The sequence below is a fragment of the Tachypleus tridentatus genome, chromosome 12 (genome assembly GCF_004210375.1).
Source record: "Tachypleus tridentatus isolate NWPU-2018 chromosome 12, ASM421037v1, whole genome shotgun sequence".
NCBI classification, from domain to species: domain Eukaryota; kingdom Metazoa; phylum Arthropoda; class Merostomata; order Xiphosura; family Limulidae; genus Tachypleus; species Tachypleus tridentatus.
Window position 1 is genome coordinate 135,215,066 of NC_134836.1, and position 21,030 is coordinate 135,236,095.

The window sequence follows — 21,030 nt, forward strand, 5'->3', positions numbered from 1 at the left end:
CTGAAACATTGTTACCAGACCAGATAAGGTAGGAGTAGTTCTTATAAAACTATAGTTTGAGTACAGAACCTGAAACATTGTTACCAGACCAGATAAGGTAGGAGTAGTTCTTATAAAACTATAGTTTGAGTACAGAACCTGAAACATTGTTACCAGACCAGATAAGGTAGGAGTAGTTCTTATAAAACTATAGTTTGAGTACAGAACCTGAAACATTGTTACCAGACCAGATAAGGTAGGAGTAGTTCTTATAAAACTATAGTTTGAGTACAGAACCTGAAACATTGTTACCAGACCAGATAAGGTAGGAGTAGTTCTTATAAAACTATAGTTTGAGTACAGAACCTGAAACATTGTTACCAGACCAGATAAGGTAGGAGTAGTTCTTATAAAACTATAGTTTGAGTACAGAACCTGAAACATTGTTACCAGACCAGATAAGGTAGGAGTAGTTCTTATAAAACTATAGTTTGAGTACAGAACCTGAAACATTGTTACCAGACCAGATAAGGTAGGAGTAGTTCTTATAAAACTATAGTTTGAGTACAGAACCTGAAACATTGTTACCAGACCAGATAAGGTAGGAGTAGTTCTTATAAAACTATAGTTTGAGTACAGAACCTGAAACATTGTTACCAGACCAGATAAGGTAGGAGTAGTTCTTATAAAACTATAGTTTGAGTACAGAACCTGAAACATTGTTACCAGACCAGATAAGGTAGGAGTAGTTCTTATAAAACTATAGTTTGAGTACAGAACCTGAAACATTGTTACCAGACCAGATAAGGTAGGAGTAGTTCTTATAAAACTATAGTTTGAGTACAGAACCTGAAACATTGTTACCAGACCAGATAAGGTAGGAGTAGTTCTTATAAAACTATAGTTTGAGTACAGAACCTGAAACATTGTTACCAGACCAGATAAGGTAGGAGTAGTTCTTATAAAACTATAGTTTGAGTACAGAACCTGAAACATTGTTACCAGACCAGATAAGGTAGGAGTAGTTCTTATAAAACTATAGTTTGAGTACAGAACCTGAAACATTGTTACCAGACCAGATAAGGTAGGAGTAGTTCTTATAAAACTATAGTTTGAGTACAGAACCTGAAACATTGTTACCAGACCAGATAAGGTAGGAGTAGTTCTTATAAAACTATAGTTTGAGTACAGAACCTGAAACATTGTTACCAGACCAGATAAGGTAGGAGTAGTTCTTATAAAACTATAGTTTGAGTACAGAACCTGAAACATTGTTACCAGACCAGATAAGGTAGGAGTAGTTCTTATAAAACTATAGTTTGAGTACAGAACCTGAAACATTGTTACCAGACCAGATAAGGTAGGAGTAGTTCTTATAAAACTATAGTTTGAGTACAGAACCTGAAACATTGTTACCAGACCAGATAAGGTAGGAGTAGTTCTTATAAAACTATAGTTTGAGTACAGAACCTGAAACATTGTTACCAGACCAGATAAGGTAGGAGTAGTTCTTATAAAACTATAGTTTGAGTACAGAACCTGAAACATTGTTACCAGACCAGATAAGGTAGGAGTAGTTCTTATAAAACTATAGTTTGAGTACAGAACCTGAAACATTGTTACCAGACCAGATAAGGTAGGAGTAGTTCTTATAAAACTATAGTTTGAGTACAGAACCTGAAACATTGTTACCAGACCAGATAAGGTAGGAGTAGTTCTTATAAAACTATAGTTTGAGTACAGAACCTGAAACATTGTTACCAGACCAGATAAGGTAGGAGTAGTTCTTATAAAACTATAGTTTGAGTACAGAACCTGAAACATTGTTACCAGACCAGATAAGGTAGGAGTAGTTCTTATAAAACTATAGTTTGAGTACAGAACCTGAAACATTGTTACCAGACCAGATAAGGTAGGAGTAGTTCTTATAAAACTATAGTTTGAGTACAGAACCTGAAACATTGTTACCAGACCAGATAAGGTAGGAGTAGTTCTTATAAAACTATAGTTTGAGTACAGAACCTGAAACATTGTTACCAGACCAGATAAGGTAGGAGTAGTTCTTATAAAACTATAGTTTGAGTACAGAACCTGAAACATTGTTACCAGACCAGAGAGAAGGTAGGAGTAGTTCTTATAAAACTATAGTTTGAGTACAGAACCTGAAACATTGTTACCAGACCAGATAAGGTAGGAGTAGTTCTTATAAAACTATAGTTTGAGTACAGAACCTGAAACATTGTTACCAGACCAGATAAGGTAGGAGTAGTTCTTATAAAACTATAGTTTGAGTACAGAACCTGAAACATTGTTACCAGACCAGATAAGGTAGGAGTAGTTCTTATAAAACTATAGTTTGAGTACAGAACCTGAAACATTGTTACCAGACCAGATAAGGTAGGAGTAGTTCTTATAAAACTATAGTTTGAGTACAGAACCTGAAACATTGTTACCAGACCAGATAAGGTAGGAGTAGTTCTTATAAAACTATAGTTTGAGTACAGAACCTGAAACATTGTTACCAGACCAGATAAGGTAGGAGTAGTTCTTATAAAACTATAGTTTGAGTACAGAACCTGAAACATTGTTACCAGACCAGATAAGGTAGGAGTAGTTTTTATAAAACTATAGTTTGAGTACAGAACCTGAAACATTGTTACCAGACCAGATAAGGTAGGAGTAGTTCTTATAAAACTATAGTTTGAGTACAGAGCCTGAAACATTGTTACCAGACCAGATAAGGTAGGAGTAGTTCTTATAAAACTATAGACTGAGTACAGAGCCTGAAACATTGTTACCAGACCAGATAAGGTAGGAGTAGTTCTTATAAAACTATAGTTTGAGTACAGAACCTGAAACATTGTTACCAGACCAGATAAGGTAGGAGTAGTTCTTATAAAACTATAGACTGAGTACAGAACCTGAAACATTGTTACCAGACCAGATAAGGTAGGAGTAGTTCTTATAAAAGTATAGACTGAGTACAGAGCCTGAAACATTGTTACCAGACCAGATAAGGTAGGAGTAGTTCTTATAAAACTATAGACTGAGTACAGAGCCTGAAACATTGTTACCAGACCAGAGAGAAGGTAGGAGTAGTTCTTATAAAACTATAGTTTGAGTACAGAGCCTGAAACATTGTTACCAGACCAGATAAGGTAGGAGTAGTTCTTATAAAACTATAGTTTGAGTACAGAGCCTGAAACATTGTTACCAGACCAGATAAGGTAGGAGTAGTTATAAAACTATAGTTTGAGTACAGAACCTGAAACATTGTTACTAGACCAGTGAGAATGTAGGAGTAGTTATAAAACTATAGACTGAGTACAGAACCTGAAACATTGTTACTAGACCAGTGAGAATGTAGGAGTATTTCATATAAAACTATAGTTTGAGTAAAGAACCTGAAACATTGTTACTAGACCAGTGAGAATGTAGGAGTAGTTCATATAAAACTATAGTATGAGTACAGAGCCTGAAACATTGTTACCAGACCCGAGAGAAGGTAGAATTAGTTGTTATAAAACTATAGTTTGAGTACAGAGCCTGAAACATTGTTACCAGACCAGAGAGAAGGTAGGAATGGTTCATGTGAAAGTGTGTAGTGGGGTAAAATGTTTTTTGAATTGTATCCAGTAAATCAAGTGTTTGGATGAGAGAAAGAGGCAGGCTAAAACTTTTAAGTCCTTCATACCTTCTAAAGTTTTGACTTAATTAATTAAATGTTGTGAGAAATTTTCAGTTAGAATTTTATTGATGTTTTCTTTTCTTTTTTTTCAGGACTGGTTTACGGAAAGTGCTAGATTAATATCCCAAGTCCGTGGTCAACCAGTTGAGTGGGTCACTCCACTTGGGCTCCCCATTGTTCAGCCATATCACAGGCTGTCAATCTCTAAAAGTCCAATTACTGTTGTAAGTTGAAACCTGAAATAATAACATACCATTTTCTGTTTTAATATTTGTTTATCTGATAACTGTATAGGATTGGCCTAAAAGTAGTAAATGCTATATTATACTTGTTTTTATGTAATTCATGTGATTACATCTGGCACTACCAGTAAGAATTTGGCAGGTAGTTTTGCAATATATTTAAATCTATACAAGTTCTACTTGTTTTCCACAGTACTTAAAACTGTCTTAACATTATTGTTGCTGTATTTCAGTAATCTTTTACCCACATATAGCTAGTACATAATTCTAAAGTCTATGTGTGTTGTCTACTACTGATATTCCTTCTAATATCGGAAGTTCTTGAACTTCTGTGTGGCATTATTCATGTTCTCTAGCATGCAGAAGGATCTTGCATTGGTCATTACTGGTTTGTGTTTAGCTTGTTAATACTATTTGCTTGATGATATACGTGTTGGGTTTCACATCTGTGTGGATCTTGTTTGTATAATACTGATCTATTTATGTATTGTGATGACCAAACAATAAAAAAAAATTCTCATGATGATAAAGAAAAATATGTTTGCTTAGGTGTTAGAATATCGAAAAGGACTAGCAACAGTGTTTCCTTCATTTCTACTGTGGTATCTTTTACCAGCAAAACATGACAGTAATGAAATAAATATTGCCATATACTGTTGTTTTGGCTTCTTTAATTCTGTAGTTATGGAGTTTCAAATATGTATTGTTTCCAGAACTAATTACTTAAGGTAACATTCTATTAGTTTGCTTTTAACCAGCATACTTGCTTGTTGTATCAGAAAGAAAAACAGTTGATAACCTTGTTCTACATATTTCCCAACTAACATTATTATCTAGTCACAGATAACTGATGAAAAATAACCTTAAGTAGTAGTAGTGTTAGCCAATGTTGTCTTCAACTAAAGTGTCTGAGCAATTAAAATATCATTTTTAGCACTTAGACAGGACTGTTCACCAATATCTCCTGCAGACAGAACCGTGCACTTGTCAATTATGTTTTAATTTTTTTAAGTGAAGTTTATTGTTAAGCACAAATATACATAATGGACTATCTGTGGGTATCAGAAATCAGTGTTATAAACCCTCAAACTTACCACTGGGCCACCTGGGAATGGGAGCGTTTGAGTAATAAAATGCAGAATGAAGCAAAATGTGTGTAATTATGCACTAAATCCTTGCACATTTTGTTTTAAAGTATTCAGTAGTGGTATTATGTTCTTTGTGTATTTAAGTATAATCTTTGATGTAACTCAGTTAGTTTGTAGTTTCTTTATACATTTGTTAAAAAAAACACTGATTGCTATGAAATGATTCAGTATTTGTTCTGTTACACAAAGTGTTATTTACATAAATCGGTTTTGAGTCATTAAAAAAAAGATGAAACAGTTAAATGATAATAAGAACAAAATAGTTTTATATGACATTGAAAGTTGTTTTAATTGTATGAGTCTGCTTCTAGGTCTGTCATCAGGTGAAAGAAACCCATCTGTTTTATTTATTAACCATATGGTCACAAGTAGGATAAGGTATTTTAAAACCATAATTAACAATCACTAGTTATACACTTAAAATGAAAGATGAAGACTGGAATATTCTAATGTCATGTACAAAATTATATTTGTTTAATAAAAACTTTCTTTTCAGTGAAGATGCATTTCATTTTAGATCAAGACGTTTGTCAACAAAAGTAAAACAGTTATATCATTCTGAAGCCTGAATTGAAATATACTATCCAACAAGAATTGACTGATTTAACGTTGTTGTTATTATAAATCTATTCATGGCACACTACATATAATATACACAAGTTTGTTTACACATTTGCATACTTTAGTATTTATATTGTAACTTTTGATGCAGTATGTGTATCTTCACAAAATTTGTTGAAGGTTTAATAAAGATTGCAAGTTTTTGTGAGCAAAATAAATTACTTTATGCATACCATAGAATTCTACTATAGTTTATTAACTGCAGTTTATACATGTTTTATTTATATATATATATATATATATATATACACATTTGAAGAATCATAAATTACTTTATCCATACCATAGAATTCTACTATAGTTTATATATGTTTTATACATATATATATATACACATTTGAAGAATCATAAATTACTTTATCCATACTATAGAATTCTACTATAGTTTATATATGTTTTATACATATATATATATACACATTTGAAGAATCATAAATTACTTTATCCATACTATAGAATTCTACTATAGTTTATATATATATATATACATTTGAATAATCATAAATTACTTTAACCATACTATAGAATTGTACTGTAGTTTATACATTTTATATATATATATATATACACACACACATTTGAAGAATCATAAAATCATAAATTACTATATCCATACCATAGAATTCTACTGTAGTTTAAGTGTAGAAAGTAAGATATATTTAGATTTTAAAAAAATATGAAACTTCAAACACACTAATGACACAACCCACCTCCTTAAAATCTCAGTCAAAAGAATGAAACACCTTCTAACACATTAAAATTGCTGGTGTCCCATTCTCAGCTTTTCAACTGGTTATTCATATACTATATATTAGAGTATACAAGTGAGCATTTCCATGAATGGAAAGAGATAAATGGAACCACTGTGTTCGATTCAGTACCTAAGTCATACCTTAACAAAATGAAGGGCCACTGTGTTCAATTCAGTACCTAAGTCGTATCTCAACAAAATGAAGGGCCACTGTGTTCGATTCAGTACCTAAGTCGTATCTCAACAAAATGAAGGGCCACTGTGTTCGATTCAGTACCTAAGTCGTATCTCAACAAAATGAAGGGCCACTGTGTTCGATTTAGTACCTAAGTCGTATCTCAACAAAATGAAGGGCCACTGTGTTCGATTCAGTACCTAAGTCGTATCTCAACAAAATGAAGGGCCACTGTGTTCGATTCAATACATAAGTCATCTTAACAAAATGAAGGGCTACTGTATTTGACACAGTACATAAGTCATATCTCAACAAAGTGAAGGACCACTGTGTTTGATTCAGTACATAAGTCATATCTCAACAAAATGAAGGGCCACTGTGTTTGATTCAGTACATAAGTCATATCTTAACAAAATGAAAGGCCACTGTGTTTGATTCAGTACATAAGTCATATCTCAACAAAATGAAGGGCCACTGTGTTTGATTCAGTACTAAGTCGTATCTCAACAAAATGAAGGGCCACTGTGTTCGATTTAGTACCTAAGTCGTATCTCAACAAAATGAAGGGCCACTGTGTTCGATTCAGTACCTAAGTCGTATCTCAAAAAATTAAGGGCCACTGTGTTCGATTCAGTACCTAAGTCGTATCTCAACAAAAAGAAGGGCCACTGTGTTCGATTCAGTACCTAAGTCGTATCTTAACAAAATGAAGGGCCACTGTGTTCGATTCAGTACCTAAGTCGTATCTTAACAAAATGAAGGGCCACTGTGTTCGATTCAGTACCTAAGTCGTATCTTAACAAAATGAAGGGCCACTGTGTTCGATTCAGTACCTAAGTCGTATCTTAACAAAATGAAGGGCCACTGTGTTCGATTCAGTACCTAAGTCGTATCTTAACAAAATGAAGGGCCACTGTGTTTGATTCAGTACCTAAGTCGTATCTCAACAAAATGAAAGGCTACTGTGTTTGATTCAGTACATAAGTCATATCTCAACAAAATGAAGGACCACTGTGTTTGATTCAGTACATAAGTCATATCTCAACAAAATGAAGGGCCACTGTGTTTGATTCAGTACATAAGTCATATCTCAACAAAATGAAGGACCACTGTGTTTGATTCAGTACATAAGTCATATCTCAACAAAATGAAGGGCCACTGTGTTTGATTCAGTACATAAGTCATATCTCAACAAAATGAAGGGCTAGTGTATTTGATTCAGTACATAAGTCATCTCAACAAAATGAAAATATGGAAATATTCTCGCTTATCAATATTGTTAATTTGAGTTCCTAATTTGTATGAAGTTATATACTTAGTATTTTGATATCATAAATATCTAATTTCAACCAGTTCAGCCTTCAACATACCATGTGACTCACAAATATCAATTTTTCAGTGTGTTCTCTTGATATTTACTTTTAAATTAACTAATATATAACATTGAAATTCTAATTCTAATCCACAATTTAATACCAAATTTACTGACATAAATTCATAAAATGGTTCAATGAAATTTCAAATGTAAGTCAACAAATGAGATAGCATGGTCTTCGATCCGTTATCTGTCAAGATAGAATTAATTATTTATTTGTCGCCATAATCTTGCTTATTTAACAAATTTTTCTTTAGTAACTTTCCAAATTTTTAATTAGTTAAGAAAAGAGATAATTCACTGTTTTATTTCCCTGTAGTGGCTTGGTGTTAAACCTGAAGGCTTACAATGCTGAAGACTGGGTTTTGATAATTCAGTGGGCACAGTATAGACAGCCCATTTTGAAGCTTTGTGTTTAATAACAAACAAAGAAACACTGTGAAATTAGTTGCTTTAATAAAGACATTATTATCATAAATCAAATTTATCTTCCTATAGAAAATGAAGAATTCAACAGTTTCTAGTCGATGGGACATGTATGAGTAAGTTGGAACTCCTTGGTATTCTTGAGTTTAAATGTTAAAACATAGATTTTGTAAATGTTTAAGCTATTGCTGTGTAGTTTATCATATTTTGATATCATTTTCACTCTCCAAGTCATTGCATGTTTTTCATCTACTTTAAGCAAAATTGATACTATTAATAAATTAAGTTTAAAAGTAGAATAAAAATGTCTTGTTAGTAGATGAAAAAAATCTTCCATGTTTTTTAACAAATGATTTTTTTAAATTTCGAAAAGAACCAAGTGGGTATATGTAAGATAAAACATTGTATCTTAGTGGTTACAAAATACACCAATAATAATTCAATACGTGTTGTTGTGGATCATTAATATCATAGCTGATGTAATTAAAACATATAATTTGTTTAACTGTAGCTAGTGTAATTAGAATATATTAATTTTGTTTAGCTGGTTTAATTAGAACATATTAATTTGTGTTTAACTGAAGTTTTGTCAACAAAATGGAAAGAATATTTCTAACAGTTAAGGTACTTTAATAAACTTCTGCAGATAAATAAACACGTTCAGTTAGCTACTAGATCTAACTATGTACTCCCTATTAAGATATTAATTAAATTCAAAAATGCCTGCATAAACAGTTTGAAAACCTTTAGCTGAATCATAAACTGTGTTCTTTCAACTGTTTCAGTTTTTTTAAGCAATAAAGAAATTTTTTATTATACTCATTTTTTGTTGTCTTTTAATAGTGATTTTCATGGTTTTGTATAGTTGTTGACTTCTTATAGTTTTAAACATTTGGTTTACTTTTGTGAGGAAATAAACCATTCTGCAAATCTTAATATTTCTGTTAGTTTGGTTACAGATAGTGTAATTGTATTTAAAGAGAAAGAGTAGAAGGATAGAGATGGACAATGTCCACGTAAGACCCTTGAATAAATAACCTATATTGTCCATGGGGGACCCTTGAATAAATAAAACGTATTTTTGAAGCCTGTGAATAAATAAACCTTAATGTCTATATGAGATCTGGAAATGAATAAACCATGTTGTCTGTATGAGATCCATGAGTAAATAAACCATGTTGTCTGTATGAGATCCATGAGTAAATAAACCATGTTGTCTGTATGAGATCCATGAGTAAATAAACCATGTTGTCTGTATGAGATCCATCAGTAAATAAACCATGTTGTCTGTATGAGATCCATCAGTAAATAAACCATGTTGTCTGTATGAGATCCATGAGTAAATAAACTATATTGTTTGTGTGGGACCCTTGAATAAATAAAGCATGTATTTTTGAAGCATGTGAATAAATAAACTATATTGTTTGTGTGGGATTTGGGAAGAAATAAACTACACTGTGTGTGTGGGACCCTTGAATAAATAAAGCATGTATTTTTGAAGCATGTGAATAAATAAACTATATTGTTTGTGTGGGATTTGGGAAGAAATAAACTACACTGTGTGTGAAACCAGTGAATACATAAAGTATACTGTCTGTATGAAACCTGTGAATGTAATAGTTATTGTTTAATCCATTTTGATATTAGTTGTAGGACGTTCAGTTGAAATAATAATATTAATTCAAAGAAATAATACATACAACTAAAGTTTTTTCAGAGTTATTCCACTTTGATTCATCATGGTTTTGATTTGTTCAGTCTGACTGTGTTACAGTATTTACTAGAAAGTAAAGAGAGAGGTTATTTAAGTTTAAACAAAAATTATTATGTTAAATTGAGTATATAAATTTTTTGTATTTTGCAGGAAATTACATTAGTACAGTAACTTTGGGGATTTTAAAATATATGAAATTAATAAAGATTGGTTACATAATTAAAAGACACAAAATATTAAATTATCTTTTGTTGTTGTTAACATGGGTATTAAGTCAATATTTAGTTTTCCAATATATAAAGGGAAGATACATTATTAAATTCTAATATCAAACACAGTTCTTTCACTATTTTGTTAGACGTCCAAATATCTTGAAACAGAAGAATGCTTTTCCCCCAAACTTTATTCATTCCCTCGATTCTTGTCACATGATGCTGACCTCCCTATTCTGCCAAAGGTAAGCTTTATCATCTTGTGACGATACTCAGTTTGTGTATAAAAATTTCCTCACTAATATTAAATTAAGAAAAAAATTTGTTTTAACATTGACAGTTATTCATTAAATACTGTAATAACATGAAATATACAGATATTTTTACCCTCTTCTTTAGTATTAATTTAAAATCCACTTAATAACAATAATAATTATAATTTTAATCTTTGTTGAAAATTAACCATTCATCTGTCCTTTATTTGATGAAAGTTAATAAAATGTGAACATTCCATCTTTAATCTTGGATATTTGTAAGTTACTGTATTCATCCAATACATATCACAAGTGTGTCAGTGAGCTAGATATTTGTTCAGAGCAATAATGTTTGTCTTTAAACGAAGCAGTAATTTTGAAGTTTCTGTATTAAACAAAAAATTATATCATTTCACAAACAATGCACATGTTTTCATACATGAATTTAAAATGTGTATTTTTTTGTAATGTTTATGGACTACATTTAGTGCTAAATATTCAGGATATTTATGTTAAATATCAGAAGCAATACTTGTTTTTTTTAATTTTTGATATTATTGAATAGTTCAGAAAGCTTCCATATTTCTATGTTGATTTAAGCCATGAAATTATTTTGATAATCATTCTCACTGAGCCATCTCTGTTTCTTCATTTTCAAACTTTTTCCCATTGCTTTCAGATCAGGAATTACCTTTGTTTCTGTTCACGATTGCTACTGGACCCATGCTAATTCAGTGGAAACAATGAACAGGGTAAATATTGTTCTCATGGAGTATTTGATGAACAACTACACTTGTAAATAACGTCTTTTACAATAAACATTTTGAGACTGATCTATACACTTGTGTTTACAGTACACTATTTAGTAAACAACGTCTTATACATTGCAAGATAAACATTTTATTTATGACTGATCTATAAACTTGTGTTGAAAGTACACTATTTAATAAAAGTCTTTAACAATAAACATTTTATTTAAGACTGATCTATACACTTGTGTTTACAGTACACTATTTAGTAAACAACATATTTTACAATAAACATTTTTATGAGACTCATCTATACATTTGTGTTGACAGTACACTATTTAATAAAAGTCTTTTACGTTGCACTATAAACATTTTATGAGACTGATCTATACATTTGTGTTGACAGTACACTATTTAATAAGTCTTTTACATTGCACTATAGACATTTTATTTGAAACTGATCTATACACTTGTGTTGACAGTACACTATTTAATAAACAACAACGTCTCTTACATTGCAAGAAAAACATTTTAAGAATGATCTGTGCATATTTTGATGATCTTTGACTCGTGCATTAAATAATGTTCAAACATGTTGAATGTCTTGGTCAGTCTTAAATAAAAATTGTTTATTGTGCAAAGAAAAAGTTTATTGTTATTAACTGTGTTTATTTATGATTTTAGATTGTACTAACAAAACAATCAGTCAGTAGTGTAGACAAGCTTCTGAAGCTTCCCTGGCTGATGTTACGGATAGCACTCTTTATATTTTCAGCCACTGTAAAGCCATGTATCAGGACAAGCCCAACATTGGCTACACCAATTCAACTAGTAAATGCAAACATTAATTAGTAATTTTCATGTGTTTTGTTGTTGGTTTTAAATTTCTAGTGTAGATGTGTGTATCATAAGTGGTAATGATTACAGGTTTGTAAAACTAAATATAAGATCTGTTTTTGTATAACTCCAGTATATTTTGTCCAAAATAAAATCCTGAAATATCTCATCTTCTTATGTAGAATTTACCTCTTAACTGTTGAATTTCAATAGATTTTGTAGCATCTTGTACTATTGTAAGCTTTTTCTGTTTAAAATCATGTTCAAGTGTACCAGACAAAAGTGAAATCCAAACCAATCACTAAAACTTGCCATGTGTTTAAACATCAGCTTCTGAGTGGGTTCTAAATGTTGTACATCAAACCTGATGATTAAAACTTGCCACGTGTTTAAACACCAGCTTTCTCAGAGACTTTATAAAGGCCCTTAATTTTTGTCAACTCTACTGGAAAAGGTTTCATGACAGATTTAACAGGATATATACAACATTTAACAGGATATATATACAACATTTAACATGGTGTATGCCATATATAAGAGGCTGTATACCATATGTAACAGGGTATATACAACATGTAACAGGATGTATAGAATGTGTAGCAGGGTGTATATACAACATCTAACAGGTTATATATACAGTATTTAACAGGGTGTATATAACATGTAAGAGGATGGATACCACATGTAACAGGATGTATAGAATGTGTAGCAGGGTATATACAACATTTAACAGGATGTACACAACATGTAAGAGGATGTATACAACATTTAACAGGATGTATACCATATGTAATGTGATATATACATCACTTAACAGCATATACAGAATGTGTAATAGGATGTATAGAATGTGTAGCAGGGTGTATACAACATGTAACAGGATGTATACCATATTGTGACCGGATGTATAGAATGTGTAACAGGCTATATACAACACTTAACAGCATACATAGAATGTGTAGCAGGATGTATACCATATTGTAACAGGGTAATACAGTACCAGGAGTTTTATATACCCTGCCTTTTCCATTTTTTGGGTTTGATGGAATCATTCAGTGAACTAACATATGACTAGGATGTGTAAGGTTGGTGTTAAGTTTGTTTAAGTGTTTTACTTTGCTATTATTTGATATATAAGATACTATTTTTATTGATTGGTGTTAATTCTGTTTCTGGTTACTTCATTTTACTAATAGATATTGATAGAGTATCCATTATGGTCATTTTGTAAAGATAATTTTGTACACTTATACAAATATATTAAGGTTTCATCATTAAACTTTTCTTGGAAGTGAGATGATAGGACTTGAAGTCAAGATATTTTCTATGTTCTTGAAATTCTTGTGGTTAAAGTTTCACAGTTTTCTTTGCCACAATCTCTATAAATCCTAATTTTTCCTTGATTTCTTTTTCTGCTGCAAATTGTATATACTTGTTAATGTTATTTCGATGGTTCAGGAAACTTTTCAGTGGTTTTTTTCCAGAATTAAAACTGTTACCCACATATCCTTTGTACCTTTTAATTTTATGAGGGAAAGTGTGCAAAACTTTAGTTTCTAGGGGCTTCTCTTACTAGTTCTTCTATGAAGTGAAGAAGAAAACTGGTATGTAAAACATCATTGTAAGGCAGGCCTAACAATCCATGTAATAAAACAAACCAACACGTTCTATATTGTAAAAACAGTAAAATTTCAGCCTAATACAAATCCAAACTCTAAGATACCTTTCATGAGCCGTATTATGTCCTAGGAAGTGCAAATAATGTAAATATTAATAGTAGTGAGGTTGAACCAACAGAATGTCACATTCTGTTTTTAATTATCCACTGAAGAAGAAACTGAAACTAGTTGATGGTGAAACATTTTGTTTAGCAGGTTTTAATGTGTGTAATAATATTTTTTATGAGATGCTGGACTCTTTGATATAGAATTAATTCATTCATTTTTCCATTATAAATCTGGTTTTTCATAATTTTTCTGGTTTTTTCATGATTTTTCTGTTTGTTAAGAAATGCAGAGAACAGTTTGCAGCTCTTCACAGTCAACCCATCCTTGAAAATTTGTCAGACTTTTTGGTACAAAAGTTTGGATTCCCAGAACAGTGAGTTTTCTCTTTTGTATTAATTTATTATATGTGACACAAAATGTATTAAGATTTAAATGTCTGTGAATGAAATAGCTTCATATGTGATTCACTACCTGAATACTAACATATTTAACAGTGTCTGAATTTTTTACTTGATTAAACTGTAGAGCCACATTACCTCTTAAGGAGATTCTATGAAGTTAAACTCTAAATATCTTTAAAAGGAACTAATCTACTTTTATGTTGCTTAGGTATACTTTGCTACCTCAGTAAAGGCAATAAAAGTTAATAATAGGTGAAAAATGGAATGCACATGATACTGGTATTTGTTATTTCACCTAAAGTGTTGTTGTTTTTTTTAAATTCTAGCAAAAAACTTTTGTTAGTGTGAACATCTGTCAGATGTATGTATGTTGTATGCCCAAAAATAAATATATGTGGTAAATAACACAATACATTCTGGGTTTACAGTTAGTGTGAACATCTGTCAGATGTATGTATGTTGTATGCCCAAAAATAAATATATGTGGTAAATAACACAATACATTCTGGGTTTACAGTTAATGTGAACATCTGTCAGATGTATGTATGTTGTATGCCCAAAAATAAATATATGTGGTAAGTAACACAATAAATTCTGGGTTTACAGTTAGTGTGAACATCTGTCAGATGTATGTATGTTGTATGCCCAAAAATAAATATATGTGGTAAATAACACAATACATTCTGCATTTACAGTTAGTGGGAACATCTGTCAGATGTATGTATGTTGTATGCCCAAAAATAAATATATGTGGTAAGTAACACAATACATTCTGGGTTTACATAAATAAAATAATGTATCTTCAGTTCAAAATCAGCAGTAGGTATGTGAAGATACCTGAATTGGTGTTCTATTTATAGAATGAATGTTACATGTGTTCTATTTATAGAATGATTGTTACATTTATCCTTAGAGCAGTATTACTGATGATATGTGTAAAAGACAATTTGAATTCATTGTGAAGGCTTGACTAACACTTAAACCATTAATAAGTTTAATAAAACTACTGTACTCAGTATGTACCAAAAATATATTTAGAAATGTTCCTGTATTTATATACAAGTATTTAAAACCACAAAAATATGTGTGTTTATTTTAAGTGGCATTTTAAAACTATTATAATTTTTACCAAAATACAATGTATGGGAAATATAAATCATTCATTAACTAAAGAGAAAGTAGCATCTACAACAAATTCTATTCTGCAAAACATGTAAATTGTTTTCTTCACTGTTATAAATTGTGCACACACTCTGGAACCACTGTTCTACTGTGGAACTAGATTTCAGGGGTGTTCCCTAAAAGTTGTTACTTCTCCATCAAAAACCAAAAGTCTTAACCTCTTTTATTTCTTTTCCAACTTGAAATCACCACAGAGTTTCCATATCTGGCATTAACATTGCTTGAAAATTGTTAAATAATGGAAATATAGATGGCTGCCATTTTATTATCTTAGATTAGAGAACGTCTTTCAACAATTTTTTTTTACATTTTCTAGTTGAAACATGTTTCATGTTCATTGTTACAGTAAAGGGTAAAACAATTTGGCTGCATTTAACAGTAATGATTCAATGAACTTTAGTGAAGAGGTTAAATTCCATCCAAAGGGTGTCTCATTTGACAGTAATGATTCAGTGAACTTTAGTGAAGAGGTTAAATTCCATCCAAAGGGAGTCTCATTTAACAGTAATGATTCAATGTACTTTAGTGAAGAGGTTAAATTCCATCCAAAGGGTGTCTCATTTAACAGTAATGATTCAATGCACTTTAGTGAAGAGGTTAAATTCCATCCAAAGGGTGTCTCATTTAACAGTAATGATTCAGTGAACTTAAGTGAAGAGGTTAAATTCCATCCAAAGGGTGTCTCATTTAACAGTAATGATTCAATGAACTTTAGTGAAGAGGTTAAATTCCATTTAACTAAAACTAATCCTGTCATGTTAAACATGATTAAGGACATAAACTAAAACTAATCTTGTCATGTTAAACATGATTAAGGACATAAACTAAAACTAATGCTGTCATGTTAAACATGATTAAGGACATAAACTAAAACTAATCCTGTCATGTTAAATATGATTGAGTACAATTGTGACAATCAAAAACTCTTATTACTTTTTGTAATGTGAAGGTATTTAAATCTGATTTTAAAAATTTTCAGTAATATAGGATATAGGAAGGTTTGAAGAATGGTTTTTCTGGCTTGTTTCAGTGAATTAACAGAGGATGGCACAACTACCGACGTGGCTAAAAGGAGATTAAACGAAACTTTACGTAATATTCCCAAGAAAGGTGAGTCCAGGTATCTTGTGTGTACTGAAATGGAGGCTTTATTTCTTTTGAGTGACATTTTAAATACAGAAGTTATAATATTTAAGTACATTTTGTATGTAGGACTTCCACAAATACTGCAGCATCTCTTTCCATGTATTATTTACCCTGTGATGGAGTAAAGAAGGTACTAAATGTTGTCAAATGTAAATAATTTTTTGTGGATGTAAAATATTGAAATAATTATAATGGTGTAAAAATAAGTGTGGCAAACAAAGCTGTTACAAAGGGGTCCAGAGGTAGGGTGTTTGGGGATCTACTAAAAATGGTGCAAATTTTATACAAACAAATATTAGTCAGTGTGATAAAATAAAATGTGCTAGTGTTAATTAATAGTAAAATCAAATGTTTATTTCTACAAATAATATCTTTTAGTTTTTCTTGTGGAGACTGTTACTGTTACATAACAGGATCAGAGTTTTAAAATATATTGTAGTGAATGCATGTGTTTGTACAAATAATAACCCGCTGTTTGTACTACAACAATGGTACATGTAATGTGACATTAAGAAATGCAAGTGAGAAATATCTTTTCTAATTTATAGAGGTAAATCTTTCGAAGATATGAGATTAAATGTTTCTCAGTAAATGGGAAACATTTAGGTAAAAGCTAGGTAGAGTTATTTAATATTTGTTTGTGATCCTTAATGTACCCACAATGTGCATTTAAAATTGATTAGCCAACTTTGTGTTAAAAGTTAGAAATGGTGCTTGTGTGTTCCCAAGTGGCTAATTCCCATTCAATGGTTTTTGTGTTTTAAAAGATAGCGAGCACTTGTATTTATTTTAGTTAGCTTTGTTTTGCAAAATGTTTTATCTAGTGTTGCTACACAATATAATTTGTTGTTAACTCTTTTATTAAAGCTTTGTAGGTCTATGATTGTATCTCAAAGAGCAAACCGTTGGTATATATAATACTGTTAGTCACATAGGACCAGCTGTGTTTGAGACTATTCAACAATATTAGTTAATTAATGATAAAACATATAAACTTCCCATGTTACAAAGGATTAAAATTACTTTTCAATAAACTTACATTGACTTACTGCATGATAATGTGATCATGTGTGAATAGGCATTATTTGTGGGACCTTTGCAGCATCCTTTCTCTAAGTGTTGAACCAGTTTTATTCCCATAAAGTCCACCAGTAATGAAAACTTGTAATGTTTTGGCCTTTCACAAACTGGTCAGTTGTACTTGTTAAGATATTAGTATTAGCCCTGTTACATTATAACAAACATAAGATATTAGCATTAGGCCTATTGCATTATAAGATGAATAATATATTAACATTAGGCCTATTACATTATAACAATCATAATATATTACCATTAGGCCTATTATGTTATAACAAGTATAAGTGATAAATACTTGATTATTGATTTTCTAAAGCACTGAATATTGCTATTTTCAGTTTTTATATGATTGATAAATCTGTGTCTGCAGGTAAGCAGATGAAGTATTTCACTATAATTGTCTTAAGAAGAGGGCTGCTACAAAGGTGCCTGGGCAAAAGGGATAGATGTATTATTTCATTTAAAATTAAGATTTTCAACAAAAAATAATTACCTGTTTCCTGCAGTTATTGATATGATAAAAGAAACAATAAGTAGCCCTGTACAATGGGCCATTTACTATTCTGTTTTGGGGTCTACAACTGCTGTTGGTGGGGCTACACTAAAATGGGACAGTGATCATTAAAAGTACAAACATTCATAAATCGCTTGCAGTATAAGATTATATGAATTTATCTCCTTTAAATACTCACTTTATTCCAATTTGAGAAATAGAAGTTCATATTGTTATAACATGATTAACTTCTTGGTTTTAGGAACATTTCAAGTTGAAAACGTTTTGACTTCAACGTATTTCTTCAGCTGAGGTTGGAAGAGCAAGTAAAATATACTAAAGATTTCATTCTATTATACTGTTAAAGTTATTTGTAACATCTTGGTGTTTAGCAAATACTTTACACAGTTGTTTTACACTACTTGGATGCATTAGATATGTACAAAAGTAAAATAAGGTTGTTCAGTGAATCAATTTCATTTTATTTATGTTTTTTATATGTGCATTTATTGATTAGCATTTTCAAACCATCATTCAGTATTTAATGTAGAAACAAGATATTTAATGACTTATTTATTAGTGAAATAAGTTGAGCAAAATCTAAAAAAAAACAAAAAAAACACTATTTAGCTTAAAATAAACAACATTGTATCTAGCTCAATTTCTAAAAAGTCACACTCAGAAAGTGCTCAGTTGTTTATTTTTGATAAATAATACTAAAAGTTAAAAATATGACAGTTGATGTAGTTAAATCACTAACTGTAACTATAGCATTTTCTATAGAATTTACTAAACTAAAGAAATCGTAGTTGGTGGTGAAGTTTCATGATTGTAACTTTTTAACTTCAAAAATGTGAAAAATTTGTACTGTTATGTATAAAATATCTGTATTATGTATTCATTGTTAATCACTCATGACTTTTATGTTAATTTGTGCAATCAAAATGTTTTTTTCTTTTCAAATTAAAGAAGAAATTATTAAGCAGTGAACTTTAGATACTGGTATTGTGTATAGTTATTATACATTTGAAAAACTAATACTTTTAATTTCAACTCCATTTTGTTTACACGAATTTATATTGTATTTTATATGAACTGGTACACCTGTCACATAGTTTAGTCTTTTTACTTTGAAAATCAGCCATACTGGACGGTTGTTTTGTTGGAAATATCTGTTTAACTTGGTTCTTATCAGGTGCAAGACAATGCAGTGTTATGTCAGTCCATGTGATTCGTCATTTAGCTGTTTAAGCCTAAATTAGAATATCAATTCATAAATAGCGTTTTTATGCATATATTATAAATTCCCCATACATTATAAGTGTATTGTTCTTAAAAGGTAATATTTACAAAGTATTAAAGACTTCTATTATTAATTTTGACATCTGTACAAATAGCGCTTTTGCTGGATATAAATTGACTAAACTATAGAAAGCTTGTTTAAAAGTGCCAGAAGTCCATATTACACAAACGGTATCTATTTGACCAACTGTATTGAGGTATCACGTGTGAGGAAGACTGTGTTACATTATCAGTTTCCACGATGATTTCACTGATTACTTGACATGTGTAAAAAAAAAAAAATGAGAAGTCAAACACAAAATAGTTGCAAGTGATAAAAATGGTAGCACTAAAAAAGATGTTAATCTAGAAGGTCGTTTATTCAACAACGTTTCGAACCTCAGCCTTTCATCTGGTGATATTTTAACATCGACCTTGTGTCTATAAAGAACAATCAATACCTGAATAGTTAAACGTTAACATTTAAACAGTTTCATGAATTATCTTCATTAGATATTTTGTAAATGCTTAGAAAATTTTATAGGCCCAGGAAGAAGTGGATCTTTCACATTATTAAAGCATCAGAAATATTTTCCAGTATCTTTCTCAGACCACAAGAAAATGTTCAAATATAAAATATTTATTTAAATCACATGCAAATTGAAAGTTAATCGATTTTAATTAAGGAAGTACACATACAAAAAACGATTATGAGAAAATACAGATAATTATTTTAGAGAAAGAAGTACAAAAGTCTGTTACTATTAGTTATTTGCCTCAGTTTGTTTGTTTGTTTGTTTTGGAATTTCGCACAAAGCTACTGAGCTATCTGCCTAGTCCCTAATTTAGCAGTGTAAGACTAGAGGGAAGGCAGCTAGTCATCACCACCAAACTTTGGGCTACTTTTACCAACGAATAGATTGAGTCACATTATACACGGCTAAAGCATGTTTAGCGCGACGGAAGAACGCGACCCCTGATTACGAGTCGCACGCCCTACGCGCTAGGCCATGCCGAGCCCAGGCTGAACGATTTGATTATGTGATAAATACTTTTATACAAAAAATTTAAAATAAAGCATAAATCTACGATAAAAATTTGAGAAATACCTTGTTTAAATATGTTTATGATAACAATTAATGCTTTTATTTTTTGTAGAAAATTCGACAAATATAAATATTGTATATATAAAATTAACGGTTACTATCTGGTGGGGGTTATTCAAGTTATATAAAAATATATTGTATATTCTGTTTGATGTCATCAATAAAATTTTACAGTTATGAAAATACAATTATAAGTTATAACATTTAAAATAATAGAGTTAGAAGTTTATGTTGGCGCATATCTGTCTTTTCAAAATCTATTACCAGCGATTTCTAATTCGTATTTCTTGTTTAGTTTATTTGTTTGTTTTTGAATTTGGTTTACTTGAGTTTTTACAAGCAAAACGTCACTCCAAACACAACTCGCATAATTCTCAATGTTATCGATTGCACTTGAAACGAAGGTAAAAACAACAAGGAAGTATATTTCCAATCACCATAGA

At 30.7% G+C, this 21,030-nt stretch overlaps 1 pseudogene across 1 annotated transcript in view; it reads left to right on the top strand.

Annotated features, from left to right (window-relative positions):
• Window positions 1-19,195, top strand: part of LOC143234777 (DNA-directed RNA polymerase, mitochondrial-like) — a 129,781-nt pseudogene extending 110,586 nt beyond the window's left edge. The window contains exons 26-32 of the transcript XR_013018796.1: window positions 3,760-3,891; window positions 8,478-8,521; window positions 10,478-10,576; window positions 11,265-11,337; window positions 14,180-14,271; window positions 16,512-16,591; window positions 18,463-19,195. The product of XR_013018796.1 is annotated as a DNA-directed RNA polymerase, mitochondrial-like (transcript). The remainder of the gene's footprint in view (window positions 1-3,759; window positions 3,892-8,477; window positions 8,522-10,477; window positions 10,577-11,264; window positions 11,338-14,179; window positions 14,272-16,511; window positions 16,592-18,462) is intronic.
• Window positions 19,196-21,030: the final 1,835 nt, after the last annotated feature.